The following is a 10,899-nucleotide window of genomic DNA, read 5'->3' on the forward strand; positions in this document are numbered from 1 at the left end:
CGTAAATCCAATGCCGAGCTCGAATTCATCATTGTACTCACCACCCTGGGGAGACGAGACAAGGAAGTTTCTGCTGCAGCGATTTTGTGCAAGAGACACGTTGGTCTTTTTTCCTTCCTCTCTCCTGCATGAAACCTTACTCAGTGTAGGAGGAGAATGCTTGAGGTGGTAGAAGTTTAACACTGGTGGTGGTGGTGGGGGGCAGGGAAGCCCTGATTGGTAGATTTGCCAATTTCCGTGACTTAGATACTCCCATGTCCGCTGACTTCAATGCAGTTGGGTGGAGTGTTTGGTATACATCCCTGTGTAGGATTTTCATGCTATAGATATGCTAGGAGAACCACACACTTTCAAGAGCTTAGACAGTAGAGACCTGTAGTAAAGTCATCAGGAAGCGATGCGTTAGGAGTGCTTACCCCTTTGCAGTAGTATAACTCATTGAATTAAAAGTTAATAATGTCTGCGTTCAACAACTGGTTTGTAAAATTCAGGCAGACCACGTATGTCACCAGGCAAGCAGAGGTGGGCACACGAGTGGAGCCTCAGGCGTGGGACTCCTAAGGACAGGCCTGAGTTTTCTGCCTTTCCAGTGAGACATAGTACAAAGTCCGTTGTCTTCCTTCTCCTGCCCAGTTCTCCCTCTTGTTCTCTCCTCTGAAGCTGGATTGCAGTTCCTGTGGCCACTCAACAGTTGTTTAGATAATTCATACCTCTCTGGTTCCAGGTCATTTTCTCGGTAGCTGTCAGAAACCAAACTTGGCTTCCCCAGGATGTCGGCCGAGCCATCCCCCCACCCCCCACCCCCCACCCGGTTCTTTCTGTGTCTTCCCCGGACTCTAGGAGGTCATCTCCTAGCCACCTTCTCCTGATACCCTGGGTGCTCAAGGCCGTGAGTGGGCTGCAAGCCGTCCTCTTGGGCTAACCAGTGCCACACCTGCTGCCTACCTCTCGGTCCCACTTGGCCCTGCCAGACTGTGGCGACTCTGGGGAGGGACTGCTTTTTGTTTTGTTTTCTACTGGGAGGAAGGGAGCTTTGGGAATTACCCGGTTATGGTCATCCCAGAGTTCGTCAGGGAACGCTGCACTCCTATGGGTTTAGGTTGGGGTCTGCCATCAGATCTTTGTCCTTGGAGCTTCCCTGGGGCGCCCCCGTGGGGCTGGGAAGCCCTGCTCTGGAATTTACAGGCTCCACAGAGAGCCTTCCACTTGCTCCTGGTGTTGGGAAACACAACAGGTTCCATGCAGTTCCTCATTCAGGGTTGGAAGTACGTGCTGGGACACATGTGACCGTGTGGGCACCGTGGGGACAGCGGCTGCTTAGGGAATCTGGAGGACCTGGGTGTGGACTGTGCCGACTGCTGGGGAGCGGACAGGATGACCTTCTGCCACCCCTCTGTGATGATGGCAGAATGGGGGCACTGAGCACCAGGGGGGATGCTAAGCCCTGGACAAAGGCAGGATGTTGAATAGAGGAGGATGGAGCAAAACTGCTGAGCCCATTTTCCTGGGGGCGGGGTTTGGGGTGAAGCTGGGATTCCCATATGGGTTTCCTGATGGAGAAAGAAAAGAAGAAAAAGGAAGAAAACTTCTATTCAGCGTTTGTGAGCTGGATGTGTTGACACATGCAGAGGAGCCTCTGCTTTGGAGTCAGACAGACCTGGATTTTCATAGTTATTTAAAAAGTTCCCAAGCCCCAAATGCTTGCTGGTTTGCTTGCTTTCCTTCTTTATTACCCCTTCCTTCTCTCTCCATTTCTTTTTAGATTTATTGTGTTTATTTGAAAGAGTTATACAAAGGGGGGGAGGGAAGAAGAGAGGGAGGAGAGGAGGGGAGGGGAGATGCGAGGGGAGGGGAGGGGAAGGGACAAGAGGGGGAGGGGTGAGGAGAGGGGAGGAGGGTGGGAGGAGAAGGGAGGGAGATCTTTTTCCATCTTCTGGTTCACTCCCCAAATGACCATGACAGTTGGAGCTGTGTAACTCTGACTTTCAAATAAATAAGAAGTAAATCTTAACAAAAATATATGTAGTTTCCTTTCCCGCGGGAGAGCAGACCTGGAGGCCCAGAGGAGGCGTGCAGGCCCTCAGGGAGGAGGATGATGACCCAAGGGAGGCTTTGGGACTGAACTCGGAGGCGGTTCACCATCAGAAGAGGCAAGGAGGGCAGGAGGCCACGAATAGGGAAGTGGGAGCAGCACCAGGACTTGCCTGAGACTCCTGAGTGCAGGTGCGGGTGTTAATAGCGACACAGTCCTCTCGGTAACAGCAACACCAAACACCACAGGAAGCACCCGAGTCCCAGGCCGAGCAGGGTCCCAGCGTCAGTTCTCGGCCCGGCTCCTCCCAGAATCCTCAGAGCCCGCTTCCTGGCCCCAGCGAGTCCTTCTGGGCCCCTTCCCGTCCACCTGCTCACAGCTGCTGGCATGCAGACCCTGCAGGCTGCCCTTTGGACCCGGCACCTCTGTGGTGCACCAACAGTGACAGCCCTGCCCAGGGGGACCGCTCTCCTGAAGGGTCTCCACACAGCTTTCCCAGAGCAGGGGGGCAGGCTGCCCGGCAGGGATGCATGTTCTTTAACTCCTCAGTGAGAATCAGCTCAATGTTGGCATCGGATTCCTTCAACTCACTCCAGGCCCCGCTTGCTGCCTGGCTGCAGCCTGCTGGGGGAGGGTCCTCCCAGCAGTCCCCTCAGCCACTCACTCCCTGGTGGGCTCCTGGCCTCTCCTCCTGCCCGGATGCCACCTGCAGCCTGTGGCCCTTCCTGGCTGTGACCCTCCCATGCCCTGCCCCAGCCCCAGACCCCTTTGCAGAGAGGCTGTTTAGCTTGCTTGTGAATCTCCCTGCCTCTCTCTGCCCTGCAGAGCCCTCTTCTCAGCCTGCCTCAGTTATTCAGAAAGGAACCCTGGCCTTACTCTATCCTATTATCCGTGTTGTTCCACTGCTCCCAGACAAGGGGAATTATTGTTTATTATCTTGGGATTGTCCTGTCTCCTGTCTCCATCCTACTAGGCTTCCCTGCCTCATCTCCTCCTTCCTAAACATCCACTCCCCCGAGAGCTCAGATTTAGCTCTCTTGAGCTGGCCTTTCCTAAAATTCATGTGATGGATACAGTCTGAATTAGCGGCGTTTCCTCCGGTGTGGGATGGTGATAATGGCCCATACTTGAGGTTCCTGCAGGGAGATGGGATGGGAAGGCCACCATGGCACCCACCACCCCCAGTCCTTCTCCCAGGTGCACGTGGAGACTGCCTTTGACTGACCTGGGAATGATTTTGCCATGCTCCCCCCGACCCCTACCCCGGGACCAGCACAGGCCACAGCGCCCCCTGTGCCTTTGGCTGAATGCCCTATGGGAAGCTCTTCCTTGCACAGCACACAGGTTTCTCATTCATAGTTTATTAAAGATTTAAGGAAATGCTGAGTCTGTGATTGCTGCTATTAAACAAGTGAGCAGCAGATCCTTGGTCAGGAGCCTGAGCTGCCTAACAACGCTGCTCCGGTGGGGAAATCTCATGGCTTCCTTCCGGCAGACATCAGCCTTTCCAGGTACGCGGCACCCAGTCTGAGAAAGTGAGGGTGCCGTCCAGCCGTGTCCCCCACCGTCCCCTGTCCTCCTAAACTCTGCACCAGTAACCATCAAGTTTAGGGACCAAGGCCAGCCTCTCACCTGTGGCCCACACTCTCTGTCTGCAAGATGCTTAGTAGATGTCTGAAACTTAGGGTGCCCCAGGCACTACCTCCAAGAGCCCCTAAATCTGCCCTGCCCGCAGTTGACAGCAACTCTGTCCCTTCCTTCTCACCACTGCCCCCACCCTGTCCAGTGAATCGGTCAGTCCCGCTGCCTCTGCCTTCAGAGAGGATAGGGACGGTAGCCCTTCCATCCTGCCCCCTCCCAGCTCCCAACCTCCCTGTTGCTTGCTTGGTTACAGCGATAGTGCCCTGACTGGCCTCCCTCCTTCTTTCCTGGCATTCTACAGCTTCTTAACAAAGTCAGAGTGACAGTTGAATCGTTTGCCTGTTCACCCCCACCCCATCATCCACAACACACATCCCCTCTGACATGCAACGTCATTAATTCATGGTGGTTAGTGCGATTTGACTAACCCCTCTTCCCCCACACACTAAGCTCCACAAGTAAGAGGCGTACAGGAAGGATCTTTGTGTTGTTCACTAATAGGTTTCAGCTTCTAAAAAATACCAGGTGTATAGAGCACTCAATGAGTAAGGCTTCAGAGAATGAAAGGGGTGGGGGCTCCAGCTGCTGCGGGAGCTCCCAGGGGTGAGAAGCTAGTGTGGGGCAGCCCATCTCCTCCTGGTCTCGGGGAGTTACTGAGCATTTCCTTGGAGGGTAGGAAGGCTGTGTGAATCCCACCAGCTGATTACGTTTCCTGAAGGAGGTGATCCAGCTATGCAACCTCCCTGCCAGAGACTTGAGGCTTCCCAGTGGAGGGGCTATCTAAAGAACAGTGGCCCCCTGAATGTCCCACAGTGTCCACCTAGTTAGCAAGTGTGCTTTGGCGACAGGTTCGTGTTTGAGTGGTGGGACTGGGCCATTAAGCGTGATCCTTCTAGGAGCAAGCAGCCTCCCGACGGACTCCACTGAACTCACTTGGAGAAACTGGAGAATGATGCAACCGCGTGTTGACTCAGCTTCCTGCACAGCCGGGAGAGTCGATGCTTTGGGAGCACTTGAGGGCAGGCTTCCGGGAGGAGGAGTGAGCACAGTGGAGAAAGGAATGTTCTCCAGGCTGGGAAGCAGGGGAAGAGCTGGGATAAAAGGCCAGAGTGCTCAAGCAAGTCAGGTTCTGGGGACAGAGCCGTGCGTGTCTGGGATGGAGGGTGTGAGTCGGGGGCTGCTGATGGCTGTCATCTCTGTGCTAAGATCTCCCAGTGCTGGGGCAGGGAGAGCGCGCATGCCCCATCGCTGGTGAAGTGGGGCTGCCCAGCTCCATGCTCTAGGCTGAAGCTCTTATCCTTTCTGCTGTTAGCCCTCTGATGAGGCCTCCTCTCCCTCTTCCGCAGACCTCCCCAGCCTGGAAAGGGAGCAAGGGACCTGACAGACTCACTGCTTCAGGAATGAACCCTGCTCTGACGCAGCATCGAGCCTGTGCTGGTCCCCGGAGGCAAAGAGACAGCTTGGTAACAGGCTGTTTCTGTGTCTCTGAACCTGGGTGGGTGGGAAGGCTTGGGGTCTGTCCCTCCTGACCCTGTCCTTGTCCCTGATGCTGAGATAGGCCCCCCTCGGGAGCAAGGCAGGATGCACCACGTGGGACCCTGCTGCAGCAGTGTACAGGGGCTGGGCTACATTCAGGGCCAGTCCTCTGCGGCTGTGGAGGCAACTCCAGCTCTCACTACTGTTGTGAACTTGGGCCTCGGGTGTTTCATGGGTGGGCATGATCCAGGTGGCAGAGAAGCCGGCCAGGACGCCCTGGGCTGAAAGACGTCTTGCAGCCCCTCCACTCCCAGGTTCATGTTGAACAGACCCCACCAGATCAGGAATGTAAAAACCTAGCTGGTTACAGATGTGTTCCAGTTGTTCTGGGTGGGACTGGAGTTTCTACCTCAAGTCAATTTATATTTAAATTGTTAGGTTGAGGGGCCAGCACTGTGACATAGCCGGTAAAGCCACCGCCTGCAGTGCTGGCATCCCGTATGGGTGCTGGTTAGAGTCCTGGCAGCTCCACTTCTGATCCAGCTCTCTGCTGTGGCCTGGGAAAGCAGTAGAAGATGGTCCAAGTGCTTGAGTCCCTACACTCTCCTGGGAGACCTGGAAGAAGCTCCTGGCTCCTGGCTTCAGTCAGTTCAACTTCAGCTGTTGCAGCCATCTGGAGAGAGAACCAATGGATGGAAGATCGATCTCTCTCTCTCTCTCTCTCTCTCTCTCTGCCTTTGCCTCTCTGTAATTCTGCCTTTCAAGTAAATAAATATTAAAAAATAAATTGTTGATCTGAATCACAATAAATCATCTGCATCTGACCATTTTTTAACTTTAAAAATGGCTATTCTCATAATGCAGCCCAATATATTGTTCAGCCTGCAAATGTTTGTTTCTTTTCAAGCTCCTGGTCCCCGATAATTAAGTTGAGCATTTACTCTTGATTTCACCCTAAAACATGCTCCTATTTCTGTTATTTCCAGTTTTGGTAAGTGGCACCCCATCTAGTTCCTGCTGACTTATGTCAGACACCCCAGTGTCAGCCTTTGCTCTTCTCTTGACCAAGGGAACCCAGACCTCTCTTCCAGCTCCTACATATTTGCTGAATCCACCTACGTCTTCCTCCTCTGTCTCCACCTTCCTTCCAAGGTTCCACCATTTCCTGCTAGGATTACTTTGGTGGCTTCCTCTCCCTGCTTTCCCTCTGTAGCCCTTGTGCCCCTTCTCTGCACCCCTGTCAGAGCGGTCTTTTCAAAATGCAAGCCGCATCACGTCATTGCCCTTCTGAAAGCTCTTCGGTGGCCTTTCACATTTACAATTAAATTTTTAAAATAATGACTTCTTTATTTGAAAGGTAAAGTCACACAGAAACTGAAGAGAGAGAGAGAGAGAGAGAGAGAGAGAGAGAGAGAGAGAATCTGCCACTCCCCAAATGGTTGCAACAGCTGGGTCTGGGTCAATCCAAAGCCAGGAGCCAGGAGCCAGGAGCCAGGAGCCAGGAGCCAGGAGCCAGGAGCTTCTTCTGGGTCTCCCACGTGACTGCAGGGACCCAAGGATTTGGGACATCTGCTGCTGCTTTCCCAAGAGCATTAGCAGAGAGCGGGATTGGAAGTGGAGCAGTCGGGACTTGAACCCTTGGCGGCTTAACCCATTGAACCATGTCCTACCAGCCCCACATGACCCCTGCTTTGCTGTCTTCTCCTCGCAGGGTCCCTCTTGTCCACGATTCTCTGGCGTGAGGACCATCCCTCAGATGCTCACACACAGCAGGTTCACGCCATAGGGGCTTTCTTCCTCGCTGTGGCAGGACCCCGGGAGTCCGCCCTCCTGGCTCTGTCTCCCCTCTGTGGCTTCCTCAGAGAGGTTCTTCTGCTGCTGTCCCACCAGTTAAATTTAGCTGCTGCGTGATTCTGCCTCATGGTTTTCAGTTATTTTCTCCTACGGAGCTTAGCACAATTTTAATCAAACATTTGAGTCTATTTGTTCTGTGTCTGTTTTCTCCCTCTGAGACTGCGAGCTTCCTGAGCACAGAGCACTGTCGGCACGGCTCGCAGCTGCATTCCCAGTGCCTGTGGCATGCAGTCGGTGCTTGTTAAAGACGTGGGAAGGGCAGGCACTTGGCACAGTGGCTAAGACCCGTCCAGAGCTGAGTGCCTGGGTTCCAGTCCTGGCTCCTCTTCTGATTCCAGCTTCCTGCTAATGTGCACCCTGGGAGGCAATAGGGATGGCTCAAGTACTTTGCCATACAGGTGGGTGAGCTGGATTGAATTTTGAGCTCCTGCCTTCTGCCTGGCCCAGCCATGGCTGTTGTGAGCATTTGGGAGAGTGAACCAACAGTTGAAATCTCTCTGTCTCTCTGTCTTTCAAATAAAATGAAAAGTAAAAATGAAAAAAAAAAAAAAAAAAAAAAAAAAGATGTGCTGAGAGAACGAATGTTGGATGCAGACAGCACAGACTCCTAGGAAGTCAGAGTGTGTTGCCCAGGTTTGCTTCCAGAGCCCCTCCCTGTGTTGTGCTATTTCTGAGCTGACTGAGAGCCGAGGGTTCACTCCGAGTCATGGGGAGAGGTCTTGGGCTCAGAAGCGCATGGGAATTATGACAGATAAAAGTCCAGGGGAGGGAGCCCCAACAAGCTCACCAATTGTTATGCGAAATATGTGCTACCTCCTGTCTTGTCAAACGACCTTCAAGAGGACTCACAAGGCCAGATTTGGGTGCAGAAACTTTGGGCGCTTGGGGTTTCACAAAGAACTGTTGTGTGGGAAGGACTGGCTCCCTGCCCCAGGCCCAAGGCTGGACCCTGTCTCTTCTTACTCGTAGCCTGTCCTACACTGGGAAGGATCTTGTGCTCACACGTGTGAACATCCCAGGTCTCGTCTAGCCCCCCTTCTTAATCTGCCCTCTAGTTACCCTCAGATCTAAGGGTACACTTGTAGGTGATTAGGTCCACCTTTTGCAAAGAAGCCCTGGAATTCGCAATGGGGCAGCAAATTCCAGATCCTGGACTTTTAGAGTGTGGTCTGGAAGGGGGAGAGTGAGCTGCAGGTGGATGTCCCCTAGGCTCCTTGCCCAGTGAGGAGGAGGAGAGCCAGACAGGCCTTCTGCAGCACGGGATGGGGGCGGCTGCTTTGATGCCTTGGTGGAAGGCTGACTGTGTTCACAGCCTCCTGGGGGTGACTGGGCAGGGAATGGAACAACACACAAGCTGCGTGCTTGTGCCTTCCGGACGTAATCTGCAGCAAGTCAGCCCTCCATTAACAGCTGCCTGCATTTGGATGAGGCTCCTCTGGCCTTAGGTGTAGAATCCACTCTCAGTTGAGAACGTGGATGTCAGCTCTGCCTTCTCTGGGCTGTCAGGCCTCAGGACACCAGGTAACCTGGGAGCCCAGGCCTGCCTGGCACTTCTCCTCCTTCCTGGAATGACCAGGCCTGTGGTCAGTCCTTCCAATGTCTTTGGCTTTCACGTTTTTGTGCTGAGGCATCTCTGTGCGTGGCGATCCGTGCTCAGTGCTCAGAAGGAGTCCAAGACCCAGGGCTTGTGTGGGGATTGTTAGGGATTTCCTGAGAATCCTAGATTGTTAGGTTGCTGTTATCAGTGAGGGGCAGGAGGGGAAGAGAGTGGGCTAGATTACTAGTGGATTTTGTTGCTCTGTGGGGAAGGGGAATATTGGGGCCTGGTGAGCGTCACTCCAAAGAGTATACCACAGCCCTGAGCTCCTGCAGTTAATGACTGAAGGTGGGTGTATGGCCAGTGAGTCAGCCAGCAGACAGGCAGGGAACTGTGGGCAGAACTCAGACCTCTTTGTTTTCCCTCTAGTACACTCAGCCTGAGTGCTTTTCCATGACTTGGGAAGATTTCTGTACAGCCTCAGATAGGGGGTACAGGACTGAAGGCCCATAGGGTGGGCTAGAGGTAGGGCTAAGCATGTCAGTGTCTCAGGCTGGGCATCCCAGCCAGGACCCCTCGACCTAGGAGGGCGGCACCAGCCCAAGCACTTGTAGGCTGATTGCTGTCCCTGTTCTGCACCACCTAGGGAGGAAGCAGAGGACAAGATATCAACCTGCCATGTCTTCATGTTCTAGGAACGCAGTCAGACGGAACCCTGGGGCAGCTCTGGGAAGACCTGCCCAGGAAGCCACATGGCATAATGTAGCCAATACCTGTCAGCTGCAGCTTTGCTCCCAGTCAGAGCCTCTGTCTCTCTAGCCATTTCCCTTGGGCATGTGATTGGCTCTTGTTGGGAACAGGGGTCTCACAAGGCTTTGAGCTCAGACTGGGGTTGTATCTCCGTGTACCCATTAGAATTGCTTGTTAGCACATTGCCTCCCTGCTAGACCATGAGATCTTTGAGGGCAGGGCTCGTGCCTCTACTTTTTAGTAATCTCTGAACCCCGGTGATACTGAAACACAGCAGGTGCTCATATGTAGTAATCTCTGAACCCAGTGGTACTGAAACACAGTGGATGCTCAATGAATGCCTCCTGAATGAAGAGAGGGATGCATTTCCTGTTCAAGAGATTCCTTCTTGAACTTTTTTTAGGACTTTATTCTGTTGAAGCAACTACTCCTTCTTCTTCTTCTTTTTTTTTTTTTTTTTTTTTTTTTTTGACAGGCAGAGTGGACAGTGAGAGAGACAGAGAGAAAGGTCTTCCTTTGCCGTTGGTTCACCCTCCAATGGCCGCTGCGGCTGGCGCACTGCGCTGATCCGATGGCAGGAGCCAGGTGCTTCTCCTGGTCTCCCATGGGGTGCAGGGCCCAAGCACCTGGGCCATCCTCCACTGCACTCCCTGGCCACAGCAGAGGGCTGGCCTGGAAGAGGGGCAACCAGGACAGAATCCGGCGTCCCGACCGGGACTAGACCCCGGTGTGCCGGCCCTGCAAGGCGGAGGATTAGCCTAGTGAGCCGCGGCGCCGGCCCAGCTACTCCTTCTGACAAGATGTCTAACAGCTCCTCCCTTCCCCAAGAAAGGAGGGTGCTTGACCCCAGCGGGGCCAATCCAGCTGTTGGTTGGGAATTGAGTCTTCAGGGAGCATCTGGGGAACAGGATGCTGAACAGAACGATCCATGACCTGCAGCCCCAAGGCCACGTGGCTGTGTCCTGCTGAGGCCTGGCTGTCAACGTTTGCTGCTGTGAGTTACCCACAACTTTCTAGTTCCTTCTTGCACTTCAGTTAAGACAAGGGTTGGTTCCCGTTACTCTCATCCAGAGAACCTTGACTAATACAAATGTTTTCCATCAATCATGATTTTTAAAGCAATGATATGTTGCATTCACTTGTTTGACTGATTTGCTTGGTTTTTATGCATGTTTCCTGGTAATGGTGTTACGACTTCCCAACAGTTTCTCCTTCTTTTAGTTCTGATATTTTCCCCAAACAACATACTGAGAAAAATGTCAGAAAAAAGGAAGCTAGAAGTCTTTAGAGAAAGCACAACTTCTGCGTGATACACTAACAGAATCCTTTCACTGGCCATTTTTGTTCACTGTTTATATATTCATTCTTTCTTTACAATTCATTCTTTTTTTATTTTAAGATTTTATTTATTTATTTGAGAGGCAGAGTTACAGAGAAGCAGAGGCAGAGAGAGAGAGAGAGAGAGGAGAGGTCTTCTATCCTCTGGTTCACTCCCCAAAAGGTCACAACGGCTGGAGCTGAGTTCTATCTGAAGCCAGGAGCCTGGAGCTTCTTCTAGGTCTCCCATGCGGGTGCAGGGGCCTAAGGACTTGGGTCATCTTCTACTGTT

General features: G+C 53.0%; 1 long non-coding RNA gene across 1 annotated transcript; it reads left to right on the top strand.

The window, feature by feature from the left end:
* The first annotated feature begins 1,908 nt into the window (after positions 1-1,908).
* LOC138850519 (uncharacterized) lies at positions 1,909-5,959 on the top strand. Its single transcript, XR_011390347.1, has 2 exons — positions 1,909-5,136; positions 5,588-5,959. It is a non-coding gene; the product is annotated as an uncharacterized lncRNA (long non-coding RNA).
* The last annotated feature ends 4,940 nt before the right edge of the window (positions 5,960-10,899 follow it).

The sequence above is a fragment of the Oryctolagus cuniculus genome, chromosome 7 (genome assembly GCF_964237555.1).
Source record: "Oryctolagus cuniculus chromosome 7, mOryCun1.1, whole genome shotgun sequence".
NCBI lineage: Eukaryota > Metazoa > Chordata > Mammalia > Lagomorpha > Leporidae > Oryctolagus > Oryctolagus cuniculus.